We start from the raw sequence: 20,055 nt of genomic DNA, 5'->3' as shown, positions 1-20,055 counted from the left end.
TCAAAGCTAAGAAGGAAATTGTATTGGTTCTATGTAAAAGAATGTAACGTTTATTATGTAATGGATATTATTGTTATTGTTACTTTATTTAGAACGTGAAAGTGATCAATCTTTGATTGTTTAAATATGTTAAAATGTAATATAATGTATAATAAGCTGTAGCCAATCAGATGGACGGTTTCAGGAAAGAAAACTGCACTAGTCAGTTGAGCGAGCTGTTCGGAACGCAGGAAGCGCGGTCGGGGACGGGCAGAAGGAGATTGCTGGTGCAGACACGAAAGCGGACAGTTCGGCTGGAGACTCCAAAGGGTACAGTTCGGATTGAGACGCGAAAGCGGACAGTCGGTGTTTAGGCAGCTACGATGTTAAACGACTTAGAAAATTTCGCGTTGTGTGATATCTCCTGAATTAGTCTTTGAGCGGTGAGCAGCCGCGCACTTGAAGTGAACTCTGACCTTTCGTGTAAATGACGGGGTGGAGTATCGGACTCGGGTTTCGCGAGGAGATTGTGAATGATCGAACTGTGTCAAAAGGATATGCGCTCGAGTGTAATAATAATTCTAAATACAACCACTTTCGCTATTAGTTTTCTTTCTGAATAAACATTATTCCAACCAGATCGCAGCTGTGTGACCTACATCATCTACGGGTAGTTAATTTAGGTCCAGATATTATTATTTCTGTTACTATACGTTATATTAACTTTATATTTCGCAAACTAGCCATCTGCCAGACAATTTAACCAAAGGGTCACAAGTGTATAATTTAGGGAGTGTAATGTGACATGTGCGGTTCAACCCCTGGGCGAGTTTGAACCAAGACATTTCGTTGAAGGGAACCGCATGTGAGCCCGAACATCTTTGGGATGTCAGCTCTGCTTATTTCTTATCCCTCCATGTAAAGTAGTTAAGTGCCAACAACATAAGACATTTAGCACAAAGGTTCCTTTAGCCGTCTGCCTTTTAATTTCCGTAATCGCGCATAGGCAGCTATTACATAAAGGTTCGAAACATTAATCATTTACATGATTCACCCGACAATACCGCTAAAATAAAAAGTGTCTCCAAATAGTTGAAATTCGTTGTATTAAATCCAGTGTGATTATTGTTTAAATTTAACCATAAGGCTGTTAGCCAACAGTCCTGTAGTCTCTTCAATACTCCATGTCTTCCAAGCCAAAATGTTAGCATCTGGAAATGCTTCAAGGCCACCATAATCTGCTTGATTGCCCCACACAACAGCAAGTGTCAACCAGGTACTACCTCCAAACACTGCTTGTACATCACAGGTAAAGTTCAGATGGAGTCCACGAAAAACATTTGGACCTCCAATCAATTGCTGTTTATTAAACTGCCCAGCCAAGTCAATAACAATCGCCTTCAAACTGCGATACACTGGTACACTGCGCCGCCAGCGACGAAGGTAACCACGTCGCAGAGGCATTGCTGTGGCACGTTTGATTGCTACTAGCATACAAAGAAAGTCATACGAGTAATTTCAGAGCTCTAGCCTGCATCAGTACTTATATCTTTGCTCATAATATTGAGATAATCTCTTTCTTTCAAAAATGAAATTACATTTTATCAAATACTTAAAAGCTTTTCGCTTTTCCAATCACGTCAGAAGAGAATATTTATATTAACATTGCAACAATAGACCTACGTACATGTTTATATAGTCTCTGTCTGTACCTTTGTTTGATGCCGGTCAATTTTAATACGATTATTTAACATATTACGTGTATCGTATATGCTGGTATCTTATTGGTGTCGAGAAGCGGACTTCCACAAGGAATTATTTGAATCTGTTTTTGCCTATGTAGCTTATTTGATTGCTACTAGCATACAAAGTGAGTCATACGAGTAATTATCGACACAATTAAAGGAGAGAGGGGCGATGTTTCACTTTCGTTAGTGTATCATTTGGCACTTCAGTAGAACAGTTTGTCAATTTATGCATCAAGTGGTGCTTTCATAGTCAATGACAGTTGTCAGTTATCAAGCAATCAAGTGGCAAAGTAGTGTATCAAAAGTAGGTAAATATTTTACTCATTTACGTAAGAAAGTGACCTAATATTTCACATGTTTCAGTCTGATGTGCCTTCTCCCAAATAAATCATTGAATCCTCAGCTATGGCCGGATGAAAATAGTTTCGTCTGATCACAACTCTCCCTGTTAGGGTCAGACTTTGATATGGCATTATGTGCATAGCAGTCATTAACACAGTCATGATTCCCAGTGACAAATCGTAAGAAACCTCCTTCCGTTTCCAATATGCGCGCCTCACTGGCAACTCGTGAGCTTCTTGTCTTTGGCTCTACCTATTCAGCTTTCCCGAAGTTCCCCGAGACCCGCCTTCGGTGCTTTACGTCCGCCAGTAGCTGCATTTTACATTCCAAACCACAGACTTAATCAGGTGCGAAGTGCTCAGTGTGCGGCGCTGAAATCCTGATAAATTTCGATTTGAATTTCCCGCCATATCGTAATCCCCCGGAGGTCGTGATTGGCTTTCTTGAAAGCCAGAGGCATCTTGTAAACAGTCAGAATCTCAAAGTGGCCGAGATGTTACGGACAGATGGAGAGTACAGCCGAAGAACCACAACTATCGAAAGTCTTCTCGCTGGGCGTTCGCCCATTGAAATAGTTCGATTCTTCGGGTACCCGAGATCAACTGTTTGTGATATTGCGGCCATGTATAATGCTTCGGAAAAGTCTGGGATTCACGTCCTGGGTGTTGTGACCAGTAAGGGTGATATCGTGCCTCCACATTACTTTGAAAAGGGACAAAGCGTCACGAAAGAAGTTTATCTGTAAGTTTTCGCGAATGTCGTGAAACTGTGGATGGTAACTGCGGCCTCAGGGAGACGAAGTGTCTTTCAACAAGAGTGTGTACCGGCTCATACGAGCCACTTAGTCCATTACTGGCTCTCGGATAACGTTAAGGTGTTCTGTTCAAAGGGGTTCTGAATCCCGAATGGCCGGGATTTGAACCCTCTCGACTACTACGTTTGGAGTATGGACAGCCAAGCTTAAAAGAGTGCGTCCGATCGTTTCAGGACAAGATTGGAGGCGGTCATTGCGGCTGAAGGGGGCTACGTCGTGCAATATTACTCTTGAAAAATACCACTATTCGTATGTAAAAGCATTTTCATCATAATTTTCATTTTCATCTGGTTTTAATAAATTTGCTTTTAAAAAAATGTTTCATTTGTACGGATTTAAGTGCCGCACCCTGTAAACACGGAGAATACTCCGCTGCATAATGAGAAATTCATTCTGGAGTCATGGTGTACGCTTGACTTCTTTATGTAACATATACAGGGTGCTCCGTAGGAGTAGAATTTCTCTTCAGAAAGAAAAACTGGGGAATAAGCAGAAATATAAAGTGAAGTAGTATGATGTGGGTGAGGGACAAAACCGAGAGGCTATGCAACCAATATGGCGACCATTATGGAGCCGTAACCTTACGCATGGAAAGACGCCCATTTTACATATAAAACAGCTTTATTGATCCTCGAGTTACAACTAACGGCTCTTCCCTGTAGGTGACGTGAGGGCTGATTAGGTTGACATACAGAAAACGCGTTGAGATATTCGTGATATCGGGATCCATGTTACTATATCGTATATCAAATAATGCCATCCAGAGACAAAGCGGTGGTGGAACATTTTGCGAAATCCGGTGAAACTGATACTGTCGCAGAAAACCGAATACTGTAGGCTCCAGAACGACTACAGGGGAAGCAACATCAACCGCTTTTCCATCACCGTTCAGTGAGAGTCCAGAGCACACTATTCGAATGAGAATTTTGGGCACACATGAGGTACACCCTCACAAAGTGCAAAAGTAATAAAAGCACAGCGAGGGTGCACCATACAGAAAGGTTCGGTTTTCAGAATGGATGACATGTGACCTCGACGAAATCCGTCGTTTCCCCTGTGGTGTATTGTTTACAGATAAAGCTGATTTCTATGTGATGGAAGAAATAAATAAATAGGATCAAAAAAATGTTCAAATGTGTGTGAAATCTTATGGGACTTAACTGCTAAGGCCATCAATCCCTAAGCTTACACACTACTTAACCTAAATTATCCTAAGAACAAATACGCACACCCATGCCCGAGGGAGGACTCTAACCTCCGCCGGGACCAGCCGCACAGTCCATGACTGCAGCGACGCAGACCGCTCGGCTAATACCGCGCGGCTAAATAGAATCACAAATGCTGGTAAGATGTCAGTCTTCACTGCATGGATGCATCATTAATAGTTGTCCCATCAGATGTGATGTTTTGGTGTGGAATATGAGGTTCTCTTTTTATTGAACCCTTCACCTTTCAGGATACGCTAACAGCAGCCCGTTACCTGCAGTTGCTAGTTGAAGATTTGCTGCCGCTGATATCTGAAGACGGGGACTTTCTTTCAGCACTAATAGTGCCCCATCTCATTATATGTTAGATGTCTGGTCGTATCTGGATATCCCAATTTCCTGGAGACAGATCTACATCTACATCTAAATCCACATTCATCCTCCGCAAGCCACCAGACGGTGTGTGGCGGAGGGTACCCTGAGTACCTCTATCGGTTCTCCCTTCTATTCCAGTCTCGTATTGTTCGTGGAAAGAAGGATTGTCGGTATGCTTCTGTGTGGGCTCTAATCTCTCTGATTTTATCCTCATGGTCTCTTCGCGAGATATACGTAGGAGGGAGCAATATACTGCTGGACTCTTCGGTGAAGGTATGTTCTCGAAACTTCAACAAAAGCCCGTACCGAGCTACTGAGCGTCTCTCCTGCAGAGTCTTCCACTGGAGTTTATCTATCATCTCCGTAACGCTTTCGTGATTACTAAGTGATCCTGTAACGAAGCGCGCTGCTCTCCGTTGGATCTTCTCTATCTATTCTATCAACCCTATCTGGTACGGATCCCACACCGCTGAGCAGTATTCAAGCAGTGGGCGAACAAGCGTACTGTAACCTACTTCCTTTGTTTTCGGATTGAATTTCCTTAGGATTCTTCCAATGAATCTCAGTCTCGCATCTGCTTTACCGACGATCAACTTTATATGATCATTCCATTTTAAATCACTCCTAATGCGTACTCCCAGATAATTTATGGAATTAACTGCTTCCAGTTGCTGACCTGCTATTTTGTAGCTAAATGATAAGGGATCTATCTTTCTATGTATTCGCAGCACATTACACTTGTCTATGTTGAGATTCAATTGCCATTCCCTGCACCATGCGTCAATTCACTGCAGAACCTCCTGCATTTCAGAACAATTTTCCATTGTTACAACCTCTCGATACACCACAGCATCATCTGCAAAAAGCCTCAGTGAACTTCCGATGTCATCCACCAGGTCATGCTCTTACTTTGTTCATTAAATGACTGTGGGGAACTGTATCGAACGCCTTGCGGAAGTCAAGAAACACGGCATGTACCTGTGAACCCGTGTCTATGGCCCTCTGAGTCTCGTGGACGAATAGCGCGAGCTGGGTTTCACACGACCGTCTTTTTCGAAACCCATGCTGATTCCTACAGAGTAGATTTCTAGTCTCCAGAAAAGTCATTATACTCGAACATAATGCGTGTTCCAAAATTCTACAACTGATCGACGTTAGAGATATAGGTCTATAGTTCTGCACATCTGTTCGACGTCCCTTCTTGAAAACGGGGATGACCTGTGCCCTTTTCCAATCCTTTGGAACGCTACGCTCTTCTAGAGACCTACGGCACACCGCTGCAAGAAGGGGGGCAAGTTCCTTCGCGTACTCAGTGTAAAATAGAACTGGTATCCCATCAGGTCCAGTGGCCTTTCCTCTTTTGAGCGATTTTAATTGTTTCTCTATCCCTCTGTCGTCTACTTCGATATCTACCATTTTGTCATCTGTGCGACAATCTAGAGAAGGAACTTCAGTGCAGTCTTCCTCTGTGAAACAGCTTTGGAAAAAGACATTTAGTATTTCGGCCTTAAGTCTGTCATCCTCTCTTTCAGTACCATGTTGGTCACAGAGTGTCTGGATATTTTGTTTTTATCCACCTACCGCTTTGACTTAAGACCAGAATTTCTTAGGATTTTCTGCCAAGTCAGTACATAGAACTTTACTTTCGAATTCATTGAACGCCTCTCGCATAGCCCTCCTCACACTACATTTCGCTTCGCGTAATTTTTGTTTGACTGCAAGGCTTTGGCTATGTTTATGTTTGCTGTGAAGTTCCCTTTGCTTCCGCAACAGTTTTCTAACTCGGTTGTTGTACCACGGTGGCTCTTTTCCATCTCTTACGATCTTGATAGGTCGAGGAGATCCGGTGTACGGACTGCCATGTTCTATAGATTTAAGTTCCTCCGATTTCTATCTGTTGGAGAAGCAGACGGCAAATATGTATGCAGCTAAGATCGTAAATATCCCAGGTCCCAGGAAACTGCTTGTTGATGATTGTTTCCGCACTTCGGTAAATATGTTGGTAAAAGTCCATTAGGATTAGGTAAAGCGGATAACAGCCACTTTCCAAGCTGCTAGACAGCAACCTTTACGTGTTATCATGAATGAATAAAGCCATCCCCAATGAAAGGCACTACTGATTTTTTTTCTGTGATTCCCTACGTGTTTGACATGACACGTGATATCCTTACGATCTGAAAATTACAAGCTGCATCCATGGTGTTTGCTTCCATATTGGCGGATATTTTGATAACAAACCCGTACACGTTTAGCCCCTTTTTCATCTCACACTGTTTGACTTCAAATGTTTATTTATCCACCTGTTTATCTTCTAGAACAGTGGCTCTATACCTGTGCATAATCTATGACAGAAGAAAGAGACAAATGCAGACTAGCGAATTATATGGCGAGAGACTGCCTTTTTCTGAAATACAGCCACATTCTTTCGTACATGGTATCGATATTTGTGAACAGATACTTTCTTTATATCAGTGATACGCATATACGTTTATTGCAGGATAAATATAAAATGTTGAGAAGTCATGTTTTTAAAAATGTAGTGGTACAACTAAAGCACTCAAAGCAGCTACAGTAGGAAGGTCGTTATCTCTCTCATTAGTTGTTCTATGGATTTTTCCCAGTTAACAAGACGGAAATGTCGGATGCTGAGATGTCTTAAATGGTTATTAATGGGTGAACGGTTATTTGTAGAGTGGTTTACAAACAGAAACTGGGGGAAATTAGCCAATATGGAACTCTGCACTCTACGGCAAGTTTCGAATGCTATAAAATTTTTCTGTGTCGCCAAGCCGTTTAATTGAAACTGGGAAAATTTAATATAAGAACTGAGTTACTCACTTAATTTGTGTTAATTTTAGTAAGAAGATCCAAGTGAATATATGGAATGAGCATGTGGGAACAATTTAAGTACAGTCGTTAAATCAAATACTTCAGAGCAAGTAGGAGCTTAAGCCTCAACAAAAAGCATAAGATAATCAGACAAAGTCTGAAAATGTAAGGCCTGCCTTTTGCACTTCAGAAACGACAGGTCGGTTGTATTTAAAATAATCCTTCAAATGGGGGACGGTTTAGTTGGAGAAACGATCATCACAGTTTAACACAGTTTACTAAAATAAAACATCATATTAAAAATTCACAAAATGTTTCTAAACTGCGATCTGTCGTTCCCTGTTATGTAATTAATTACCTCACTTATATTATTACTGCAATGAGATGATAAATGAAAAGGAAATCTTCGGCGCACATGGAAAAAGCTCACACAAGCACACACGATTCACACACAAGAACAGAAATAGAGAGAAATTTGCCAATCACAGTAAGTCAGGGGCTCAGAGGTTCTCCCTATCTCTGTGACTGAATTAATGTGAATAAGAGTACTGTGGATCACTTTCCGACAAGCAAATTTATCTGCATAACCTTGCACATCGAACTAAGCTACGCTGGCGTGAAGCACCCGCAAATGCCGTGAATATTCATGAACAAAGCAAAATTATTAAGACTCATCAAAACTTCAAAAACACAAATGTAAATCGTATAGTCACAAATAGCAATAAAATATCACCCGAAATACATGCGGAATAAAACTAATTCAAGAGGGTACTGAAAGACACACGGTGAAATTACAACCTCGTGGTTTGAAAAAAGGTAGACAATCTTAGAACTGAAACGACAAGAAAAGTAGAATACATGAAACACATACACACGAGAAAAGTTCACGTATACATTCTAATTAAAAGAAAAGTCAGACAACTGAATTTTAAATCTATGCTTGAGTAACGAATTTCATACACCACGTGTTCTGGTTACGCAAAGCAAGGACCGGAAAAACTTACTAAATACTGGGATTATACGCGTGGCTTTACTCTGAAAAGTATAAGAATTCGATTACTGAACTTAAAAATGAAGTAGCAGATCAAGATTGCATAATTGTTGTAATAGCTACCCTTCATCAAACAATAAGATACTCACCAGCACCAAAGGTCCAGTCCTGAGTGTGGTGAGCACGCTATTCCTGCAGCGAACCTCACGCGAGGTAGCCGGAAGAGACCAGAGGTGTCTTTTCCGCCACCAGCTTAACTACTGTCGAATGACTACTGGAATGGTATAAATTTCGGCCTTGACTGAGGAAGCTACGTTGACTACACTGTTGTTACCATGGTCGACAGCCAGATGCTGTACAACTAACATACATAAGACAAATTCAACACACACACTCACTCACTCATTCATGGAGATGATAAAGAGAGAAAGGAAGTTTGGGACACAAAATGTAGGTAATGTATATAGGATTAGATGTTACCTGGAAAAATTGACACTTTAATGTAATGGTGTATCACTGAATGGGGACAAACACGAAGCGCAAAACTAAATTACAAGTAATTGAGCGTGACAGCATGAAATACAAATCAAATAGTATGAAACGAATCTGACAGAGACGTTTCAATCTGCTGTATGTGCTGCAGATCATTGGAAACATGTAACGAGGTAAACCTTCCTGTTTGCTAGACAGTGTGTAATGCGGTCAGGTTGAGGAACTTGACCAGTTAACTTAGTATACATGAGATGAAATACGATCATATGATCTCTGTGGATATATGTACATCCCGGAAAGAAGGATTTTTCTCTTGAAAATTATGGCAATATGTTCCAAAAAGCTTTAACAGCAGTCATAGTTTCAATTCAAATATATAAGACAACTAAAATATTTCACTTGGAATTATGGGAATATTCGCGAAGTTCAAATTCTAATAGTGCTGTTTGATAGAGGACTCTGGTAGTTATTCTAAATCGTTCAACACCACATCTGGAATTATTTTACTTGTTACTTGGATTTAAACTGTCTTGGACATTTCAGAACAATGGAATCGGGTAGGTGCACGTAACCTATTACAACAGAAGATTTTCTATGTAGACACTTCAGGAAATGTGTTTATCATGTAATACTTCGATTTGGATCACTTCCTTGATGTGCTGGGTGTATGTCTCCTAGCGGCTATTGTGTCCAGAACTGGGCTCCCAATGGGCACAGCAATTTGCGGTGTTAATCAAGCGCCACGAGGACAACAGGAGAGCTAATTGATCGATCAGTGACGGAATTCCACAACTGTGGAGCAGATTACGCGGCGGTGAGATCTGATATGCTGTATTGGCCGTGTTACATGTAGATCTACACGACTACACTGCAATTCACACTTACGCGTTTGGTACAGGGTTCATAGAGCCACTTTTAAACTGTTTCTCGACCGTTTCATTCTCGAACAACACGTGGGAAAAATGAACACCTAATCTTTCCGCTCGAGTCTAATTTACCTGATTCTATTACAACTGTCATCTCTCTTTATGTAGGTGACACCCAATAAAATATTTTAGCATTTGGAGAGGTATGATGGTGATTGCAGTTTTGTGAAAAGAATTCGCTATGATGAAAATGTTTCAAAAATTTACACCCTATCTCGTTTATCATATCCGCACGCCTCTCCCCTATTTCTAGATAAAACGAAACTACCTGCCTTTCTTTGAGCTTTTTCGATGTTCTCCAACAATCCTACTCGGTAAGAATCCCATATTGCTCAACAGTGCTACTGAAGAGGACGGACTAGCGTAGTATAGGTAATATGTTTAGTAGACTAATTGCATCTTTTAAGTGTTCTGTCAACAGAGCGCAATCCTTGATTCGACTTCTCCACATCGTTTTCTTTGTGATGGTTCCATTTTTCGTTGCTTGTAATTATTGTAGTCCCTAGGTATTTAGTGGAATTAGAAACCTTCAAATTTGTGTTATATATAATGTAACCAAAATTTAATGCAATTTTAATACTCTTGTGAAGGACCTGACATTTTCTATTGTTTAATGTTAAATGACACTTTGTGCACGATGCAGATTTTTGGACCAAATCATTTTCAACCTTGTTTTGACATTCTGATGTTTTCACTAGACAGTAAAAGACACCATCATCTGCATTTAATGTAAGTAGGGTGCACGGATTGTCTCGTAAATATGAGAGGCGATCGAAAATCTACTGTTTGAGAACGTTCCTGTAGCGTATATGCGACAAAGAGCGACTCCGATCTGGGGATATAGACACAGACGTTTAAGCAAGGGGCTAGTGAGGCGTTTGAACGGAAACTTTTTGATCACCATTTCTAGTTTAAACAGACTGGGAGCAACGCAGGGGCAATAACATTCCTTTGGGGAACCACAGATAACACTTCTGTTCCACTCGATGACTCCAGTAGACCTATAAACTTTCCGACAGTACATCACGAATGAAAGCGTACGACGTACAGCTGGGACGATACTCCATAGGCACGCCATTTGGTTAGAAGCCACTTATGAGGAACGGTCTAAAAAGCTTTATGGAAATCTAAAATTATGTAATTAAGTTGAGAGCCCTTGTCTACAACACTAATTACTTATGTCAGTAGAGAGATAGTCGTGTTTCATAAGAATGATATTTTCGTAAATACGTGAAACGGTGTTTAGTAATACGAGGTACTGACGCCGTCTACCGTTACGTAACCATTGTCGTCATGCAGCGAAAGTATTGATTGTCTTTGTTTCTGGTATTCTTAACGTTCGAACAGGACGCCATTGAATTTTCTGCTATATTTAGAGACAGAGTTTTGCTGTCGAAACTTTTAAAAGCATCTGGCACTGAACTCCACCATAAGAATTACATATCGACTTGAAATATGGGTCTATAATCCAGCGCAGTTTTTCTGTTTTCATTCTTGTATATTGGAGTGCCATGCCCAAATATCAGTCTTTGGATGCTGAAATATCGCGTTGATTGCTAAAAATAGAGGTATCTCATCAGAATACCGGAAAGCAGTCTTACTGTCGTACAGTCTAGACCGGAGGACTTAACCTTATCAAATGACTTGAGTTGCATCGAGAGTATCTACTTCCAAATTACTCGTCCTGGCAGCTGTTTTTGATTCGAATTGTGGAATCTTTACTGCATCGTCTTCTGTGAAGGAATTTCGTGAAACTGTATTTAGTAATTCGGCGTACTGACACTGCCGTCCATCAAGCATTGAAGGTGTCGACTGTGCTTTTTTCTGGTAAACTTCACACAGACCAGGACCCCTTTGGATTTCCTGCCAGATTTCGAGACAGAGTTTCATTGCGGACACTTTTAAAATCATCTCGCTCTGAACTCCACGCTAAGTTTCTAGAAGATGAAAAGTCTTGGAGACATTGTGATCTTTTAAATTTGGCATGTTTTTTTCGTTGCTACTACCATAGTGTCTTGGCCTGTTTAGTATTTTCGTTACTTAACAATTTACTTGGTGCAAAATTGAACCACCTTAAACATTCGACATAAAGGTTTTCTCGGTATGGTACCGCGTCATGACGTATAAAACTACTGCTGCTGGAGAAAAACCAATGTTTCGGCCACGGTTGCAGCGGCCTTCTTCTGAGTCTAATGCTTGATTAGAACAGAAGAAGGCCGCTGCTACCGTGGCCGATACGTTGGTTTTTCTCCAGCAGCAGTAGTTTTATACATTATGACGCGGTACCATACCCAGAATACTTTTATGTCGACTGACTGTGGCCTCGGAAGCCTAAGCAATTATATCACCTTAAACATTATTTCTTTGAATTTGAGTCAAATGTCCCCGACGCTTACATTTTTGGTATGGAATGAATGTAGAATTTCTTATAAGAGGACATGATAAGAAGTCATTAATCGAATTTTGTCTTATTCATTTACTTTGTAAGTAGGCTGTTTAGGTTTTTTTTATTGGTAACGCTACCTCTGTATAAAAATCACTGGCTGTGCTGTGTGCAGTCTGTGGCTGCTTTTCATTGTTGTAATACTCGCCATTTTAGTGTTAGGCAGCTGGCTGTGAACAGCGCGTAGCGTTGCGCAGTTGGAGGTGAGCCGCCAGCAGAGGTGGATGTGGGGAGAGAGATGGCGGAGTTTTGTAATTTGTGATGAACTGCTATATATATGATGATATCAAGGTAAATACATTCTTTGTTCTCTATTAATATCTTTCATTTGCTAACTATCCCTATCAATAGTTAGTGCCTTCCATAGTTTGAATCTTTTATTTAGCTGGCAGTAGTGGCGCTCGCTGTATTGCAGTAGCTTGAGTAGCGAAGATTTTTGTGAGGTAAGTGATTTGTAAAAGGTATAGTTTTATGTTAGTCAGGGCCATTCTTTTGTAGGGAATTTTGAAAGTCAGATTGCGTTGCGCTAAAAATACTGTGTGTCAGTATAAGCACAGTCTTGTGTAAAATTGTTAAAAGGGGTAATGAATTAACTGATGTTCAAAGTAATAATTTGGTAATTGTGCATAGGGAAATGGAGCGGGCGGCAAACAATGGCGTAGACGTTGAAACAGTTAGTGAGCAGGGAAGCATTATCGATCGGTCGGTCGGCAACAGCTCGCCTCAGGAATCCGAAATGACAGGACATAATTTCGCAAATACTGTAGATTCAGGTTCTGGGTCATCACCGTTTTCTCAAATGAGTCAAGACACATTTTCTGCTTGTCAAAATGTGAATGTTGCCGGTGAAAATGCACTGCCAAAAAGCATAGAGAAACAGATTCCAGACACTAATACATTATTATTGCAATTAATGCAACAAATGGAACAAAATCAGAGACAAATGAAACAAAATCAGAGTCAAACACAGCAACAGTTAGACGCAATGGGACAAAATCTTCACACCACGCTTGAACAAACACGAGAAGATTTAACTACTGAGTTACATAACATCGAATCGAAATGTCAAAAAGTCTGTAATGACGTAAAAACACAAATTTGTGAGCATTTTCAACCTATTTTTTCGCGGCATGAAAATGCATTACAGAATCACGAAGCAGCCATAAAAGAACTGCAAACCATTGTTCACGAAAATCATGAGACCTTGTCGGCTAAAATTGACTCAGTTGCATCTACCGATTCGGTTACGTAACTTGCAAAAACTCAAGAAAACTTAAAGGACACAGTAGATTCGATTTCAACACAAATGGACACTCTGAAACTTGGTTCAGAAAAACACACTGAGGAAATGTGTTCACTATCGGAGAAAGTAGCCGAACTTTCGGATCAGGTCACTAACTTATCTACGAAGGTAGATGATAATCTGAATGACACAAAACCGGTAGTCTTTAATGACACAGAAGAGTGCGAACAAATTAGGCAATTCAAACAAAATCAGAATCAAATAAATACGCAACACCAAAGAGAAATCCGGGAAGTACAAGATCAGCTGACACAAGTAATACAAGAATTACGTATTTCAGAGGACACTCGCGCCCCAATACGGGAAGCGGGACATAGAAATGCGGAACAGCCACAAAATAATAACACAGCGCATTTCGGAAATTATGAAAGAAATTGGCAAGGCACACCGAATTTTGAGATGGAATCACAGAAACAACGTAACAATGACCGATATGCGACTCGCCGACATGATGATTTTGACTATAAGCTGTTCATTACTACACGTAAATTCAAAACATTTAAGAATTCTGGTAATGACATTCATCCACAAGCATGGCTCCATCAATTCTCTCATTGTTTTCCTCCCAACTGGTCGTTAGAGCACAGATTAGAATTTATGTGTGGCTACTTAGAGAATGAACCAGCTGTAAGAATGCGATCGGTCATTCACGATTGTCACAGTGAAGGAGATTTTTATCATGCCTTCCTCTCAGCATATTGGTCTCAAGCCACACAAGACCGAGTAAAACATAGCATCATAATGATGAAACATTTCGAACAATCTGAATTTTCCAGTATTATGAAATATTTTGAAATGTTGCGTAAGAATCAGTATCTTTCAAACCCATACAGCCCCTCAGAACTCATCCGCATTTGCTTAATCAAACTGCCTGAACATTTACGACTTATTATTTTGGCAGGACGTTGCAAAGACGACATTGAAGCATTTCAGGGACTCTTACAAGAATTAGAAATTGACACTGACAATCGCGGAACGCGAAAACATGAAAACAACAATTACAGGTCACATCCGCCACATTTCCGTGATGACAGAAATAATAAATGGACACGACAAGGCTATTCTCACAACACAAATCGTGACCAAAACAGACACCACCCTTATGACAACCGCTGGCAGAAAAATAATTACAGAGAAAGATTGCATTTCCATAGTAATGACTATCACAGAGACAGCCAGAGACACAGACGATATTGAAACCGAAACAATTATTACCAAGGGAGACAGAATAACTTTAGACGCAACGGTCCAGCGCGCAGTTACGATTCAGGGAGAAATTCTCCACCACTTAACCGACAAGAAAGAAACTACAGGAACTACCAACATGACGACAGACGATGTGATCGTAACGACAGACCTGAATTGCATCAGAACTGGCGGGATTTAAACAGGGCAGGGCCTTCTCGTCAGAGTGAATTTGTAGAAGTTAGGTCTCCTAACCGCAATAACGACGCGCGCCAACAAGAGACAGCAGACAATGACCCGCACCGCAGGCAGACACCTGCGCCGGCTGGCTCCGAGAAAAATAACATAGACGCTAACCTTGAGAAAAATTCCAGTATTCTTTACTGACGTATACCGCACGATAATTGCATTAAAGTTCAAACTCTGAGTACTATGAAGTGTGAAGGTTTACACCACATTTCACATGTAAAACCGTTTATTGAAAGATAATCTGCTTTTTTTAATGCAACATTTTGGTTTACTTGCAAATACATTATGGATTCAAGGTGCTTTCTGAGAGATAGCAGGTGACACACAGGTTAGTTTATGTGACAGCTACACGGTTTTATCACGACGCTACTAATAAGTGACAGTTTACAATGTTGCTTTTGCGGTGTATCTGTTTTATATCTGCACAGTTTTCTGAATTCTTCTGGAAAGAAAAACATGTTTTAGTAGTAACTTTTGTGGTATAGCAACAATGAGACAGCCTTTTTTGTGGCACAACAATACGTTACAGTACAGTACTTTCTTCATGACAACAATAAGCGTAATAACTACGATATCTATACGCAAAGCATTTCACTTTTGTTTATCATGAGGTAAGTACATTGACTTCTGCAGAACTTAGCTTTCGGAGGACGATAATTACTACACTTCCACAGAATTATCTTACAGCAAGACGCACATTTAGCGCTACAGGACACGCATTTGAGTGATTAATTTGGTACTCAAAACATTTATTTTTAAAGATATTTGAAGTACAATGATACGAAGTTTTTCCGTGATACATTTCATTCCATTGCAATAATCTGTAACATCTGAGGGTATAATTACATTAATCCTCAGGGGGGTACACGCTTACTTTGTGTACCATGTGTGTGGCAACCACAAGGAACCCTAGCTAATATGGTATTTGCTTATACAACTTTAAACATCGGTACCATATTTCTCTAACACAAATTACACAGCTATCTGATCATTTAACTGAGAGATAAACATTTTTTTTACTGCATCAGTGACACATGTTTACGTAATTACACAGGTGGATAACTTCACACTTACGAAATTGTATTTTGTCTGCACTTCGTGAAATGTTCATATTTTTTTCGGAACCATTGTGATACTATGAGAGCTTTGAATGATGTATTTGGTATGGGATCATGATTTTTGAAGTGCGTTTGAGGCGGATGACACTTTTGACGTGAGCAGAGAATTTTTTTTACGTTTTGAAATTATTGGAGGAAGCTACGACGATTTTGAGAGTTGACTGAGGTGTTATGATGTTATTTTTACGACGACGATGTGTATTATGCTGCTGAGGTATGTTTATGGTCAAGAAGCTGATGCTATATGAGGAATTTGATTATGCTACGTGTTTCATATGATGAAATATTAAAGAAGCGTCGACGAATATATATATGTGTAATAAGGTAAGGAGTAATGAGTAGCGGTTAGGAACTCTGCCTTGTGAAGACGTATGTTGGAAACCAAGAATCGTACTTTAAGAGTTATGAAATGAAATGTGTGTATATGCATGAATGTATCACAATGGTGACGAATATTTTTCTTTGGACACTTACATTTATAGGATTTTGTTTCTACAGATTTGCAACGCTAATTCTTGACCTGTGAAATATTTTTATATGAGACTGCCACTGTAGCGCAGACTGCTGTCGTAAATATTTCCATACGAAAGTTAAGTGACCACCTGCACGTAATGCGTCGCGGGCACCCACCAGGGCGACAGCCACCCGAAAAAAAGCCATTAGCCTTCCAGCGGCACAGGTAAAAAAAAAGGGGAGGCCATTATCCTCGCTATTGACGTTCCTTTGTAGAAAGCATCGCAAAAACGACACGGTCGAACTTGAAAACGATGAGAAACGTTTCACGGCTATTGTCGTGCTAATTGAGAGAAATGCCATATGGCTAGTGAATGACGTTTCACGCCTTGCTTTGCCCATTTTGTTTAATATCTAGTTTCTAGCTGCACTGCAGCATTGGTAAAAATAAAATTTTATAGATATACTAATATAAATATTTTCTGTCTACAGATCCAGTAAATAATAGTTTTGTGATCTACTTCCAAGAAAACGAGGGCACATAAATAGACATTTCCCTTCACAGGAATTGCATAAATAATTTCTTTACTATTTGGTAACTTATCTTCTAGTGTAAGTTCTCGTGATGCATCACTCTAGTGTTAAGATGTGACGTAAGTTTTAAACATGGCCATTTTTACTGTAATATTTTTTCTGCTTGAGCTATGTCATGTTTAGGTATAAGTTGCTGCTGTTTGCCAGGCATAGTGTTATTGAATTTGACTTTGTATTATTCTGTTAAGCCAGTTTTACTAATGATTTATTTTTATTGTTTGCTGCACATTGCCTTAGATTAGTTGTAATATTACAATTGCTTTGCTAATTTCTTAATGCAGCTTGCTTCGCAAATCTGCGTCTTTTTTCATTGCTGTTTATATTAATTGTTTTATGTGATGCTGCATTGCCTCGCCCATTGGTATATATATCTGAGCTCAGTGGATTGAAGTTAGCTTAAGAGGGGGTAGACTATATAAGACACTAACTATGATGGATTGGAAGAAATGCATTGAGAAGCTTAAAGAAAATGCTTTGGCCAAAAAAAAGGGTATTTTGAAAGAGGATATGAACCAAAAAAAGTAGGGTTTAGGGACAACAGTTTTAGGTAGGATTTTCTTGGAAATAAATGATGAAGTAAGATAATGGAAAATAAATAATGAGGTAAGAAATATGTGAACCTATATATACAGAAAGCATGCTTGAATAGGATTTTTTTTGGTGGAAACAAATGTGGAAATAAGACGAAAGATCTAGGAAATGAAGTCTTGGGTTGGACTGCAGTACCAAAAGTTACACTGAAAACGAACCCTGTCCTTTCCATTGTGTTATCCCACTATGTGTTTGTGTACCCTTGTGTATTTGTTTTCTTCCTGTCTCTGTGTAGTTTCATAGAATTTTTCTTCTTCTAATACTAAGCTACATTCACTATGATGAGGAATACTGTTATCCTCAAATATAATTGGTATTAATAATATGTTATTTAACTTGTAAATATGCTTAGATATTATTTATTCTGGTCTGTGTTAATGCTTAGGTGTGAAGTTGATGTTTCAAAAGTTATTCTGATCTTTTATGTATGAACTTATGTCAAAATTCCTATAACATTGATGTATATGTTTATTTCTATTCTGTTGTAAAGCCTGTACTACAAATGTTATCTGTATTGTTATGTTCTTGAATGATGTATTTTGTACATTTGTAATTGTATTCTTATGTTATAAAATTGTAATTGACAGCAGTTCATCAAATTAAGCAACTTGTAAGTTACATTTCACTGCACACGTTTTTGTTGGTCATAGTATATGGACAATATGTGAGAAGTAGGGACTGTTAGTGTTTGTATGTGTGTTAATAATTCAGCAAGGGACTGGATAACAGCATTGCTGGTTCTAAGGACAATTCCAAAAACTTTGTGAGTGCACAAGTGGTGGTTTATGGACTTGCTATATTCTCCGCAAGACTCTTCGATGGTGATTGTGCACCTGCACAGTCGCAACGGATGGCTGCTAGCCATCTCTACAAGGACTACAGTGGGTCTGCATCTTTGATGGCCCACCAATGCCATTATTTCTACAAGGACTACAGTGGGTCTGCATCTTTGATGGCCCACCAATGCCATTATTTCTACAAGGACTTCAGTGGGTCTGTACCTCTGGTGGCCCACCAATACCATTATCTCTACAAGGACTGCAGTGGGTCTGCACCTCTGGTGGCCCACCAATACCTTAATCTCTACCAGGACTACAGTGGGTCTGCTCTGTGATGACCTACCAAACGATATTCTTCAAAACTTCGATTGACTCCGCTGTGGGTTTGCTCTGTTGTGGCCCATTACCTGCCTGCATGTCAAGAGTCAGCACGGTCTTTCCGTTGGAAGGACAACACTACTTCTTCAAGACTGCATGGAAATCCACTACTTTCGTGTGCATTTTCTTCTACTGCTCAGACTTTGAGAAAGAAACGGCAGTTTTACGATGAACAATTAGGACTGCCTTTATGGACTGTGAGAAAATTTTAGCTTTTGACCAACATTGTATCAATAAGTGTGTGCATTTGATTTCTTTGTTATTGTAATTGTGAAAAAATTTTAACAAATATGCATTGGCCAGTGCCCAACAAAATTTGTAAAATTTTTTGTGGGGAGCATGGGGGCTATGTAAGTAGGCTGTTTAGGTTTTTTTATTGGTAACGCCACCTCTGTATAAAAATCACTGGCTGTGCTGTGTGCAGTCTGTGGCTGCTTTTCATTGTTGTAATACTCGCCATTGTAGTGTTAGGCAGCTGGCTGTGAACAGCGCGTAGCATTGCGCAGTTGGAGGTGAGCCGCCAGCAGTGGTGGATGTGGGGAGAGAGATGGCGGAGTTTTGTAATTTGTGATGAACTGCTATATATATGATGATATCAAGGTAAATACATTCTTTGTTCTCTATTAATATCTTTCATTTGCTAACTATCCCTATCAATAGTTAGTGCCTTCCATAGTTTGAATCTTTTATTTAGCTGGCAGTAGTGGCGCTCGCTGTATTGCAGTAGCTTGAGTAGCGAAGATTTTTGTGAGGTAAGTGATTTGTAAAAGGTATAGTTTTATGTTAGTCAGGGCCATTCTTTTGTAGGGAATTTTGAAAGTCAGATTGCGTTGCGCTAAAAATACTGTGTGTCAGTATAAGCACAGTCTTGTATAAATTGTCAAAAGGGGACGTTTCAACTTGATTCTTTAATTTTTTTTTCCTCAGCGTTCTTCTGACTGCTTTGATGCGGTATGCCACGAACTCCTCACCTGTGCCAACATTTTCCTCTCAGAGTAGCACTTGCAGCCTACGTCCTGAATTATTTACTGGATGAATTCGCATCTCTGTCTTCCGCTACAGTTTTTACCCTCTATGCCTCCCTCTATTATCATGGAAGATATTCTCTGATGTCTTAATACACGTTTTAGCAACCGTTCTTTTCTACTTGTTTTCCATAAATTAGTTTCTTTACCGATTCTGCATAGAGCCCTCTCACTCCCTGCCTTATCGGAACACACAACTTTAAATAGTCTTCTGTAGCACCACACCATAAATATGT

This window comes from Schistocerca nitens, chromosome 6 (genome assembly GCF_023898315.1).
Source record: "Schistocerca nitens isolate TAMUIC-IGC-003100 chromosome 6, iqSchNite1.1, whole genome shotgun sequence".
Lineage (NCBI taxonomy): Eukaryota > Metazoa > Arthropoda > Insecta > Orthoptera > Acrididae > Schistocerca > Schistocerca nitens.
Note: the sequence above shows the minus strand (reverse complement) of the source record.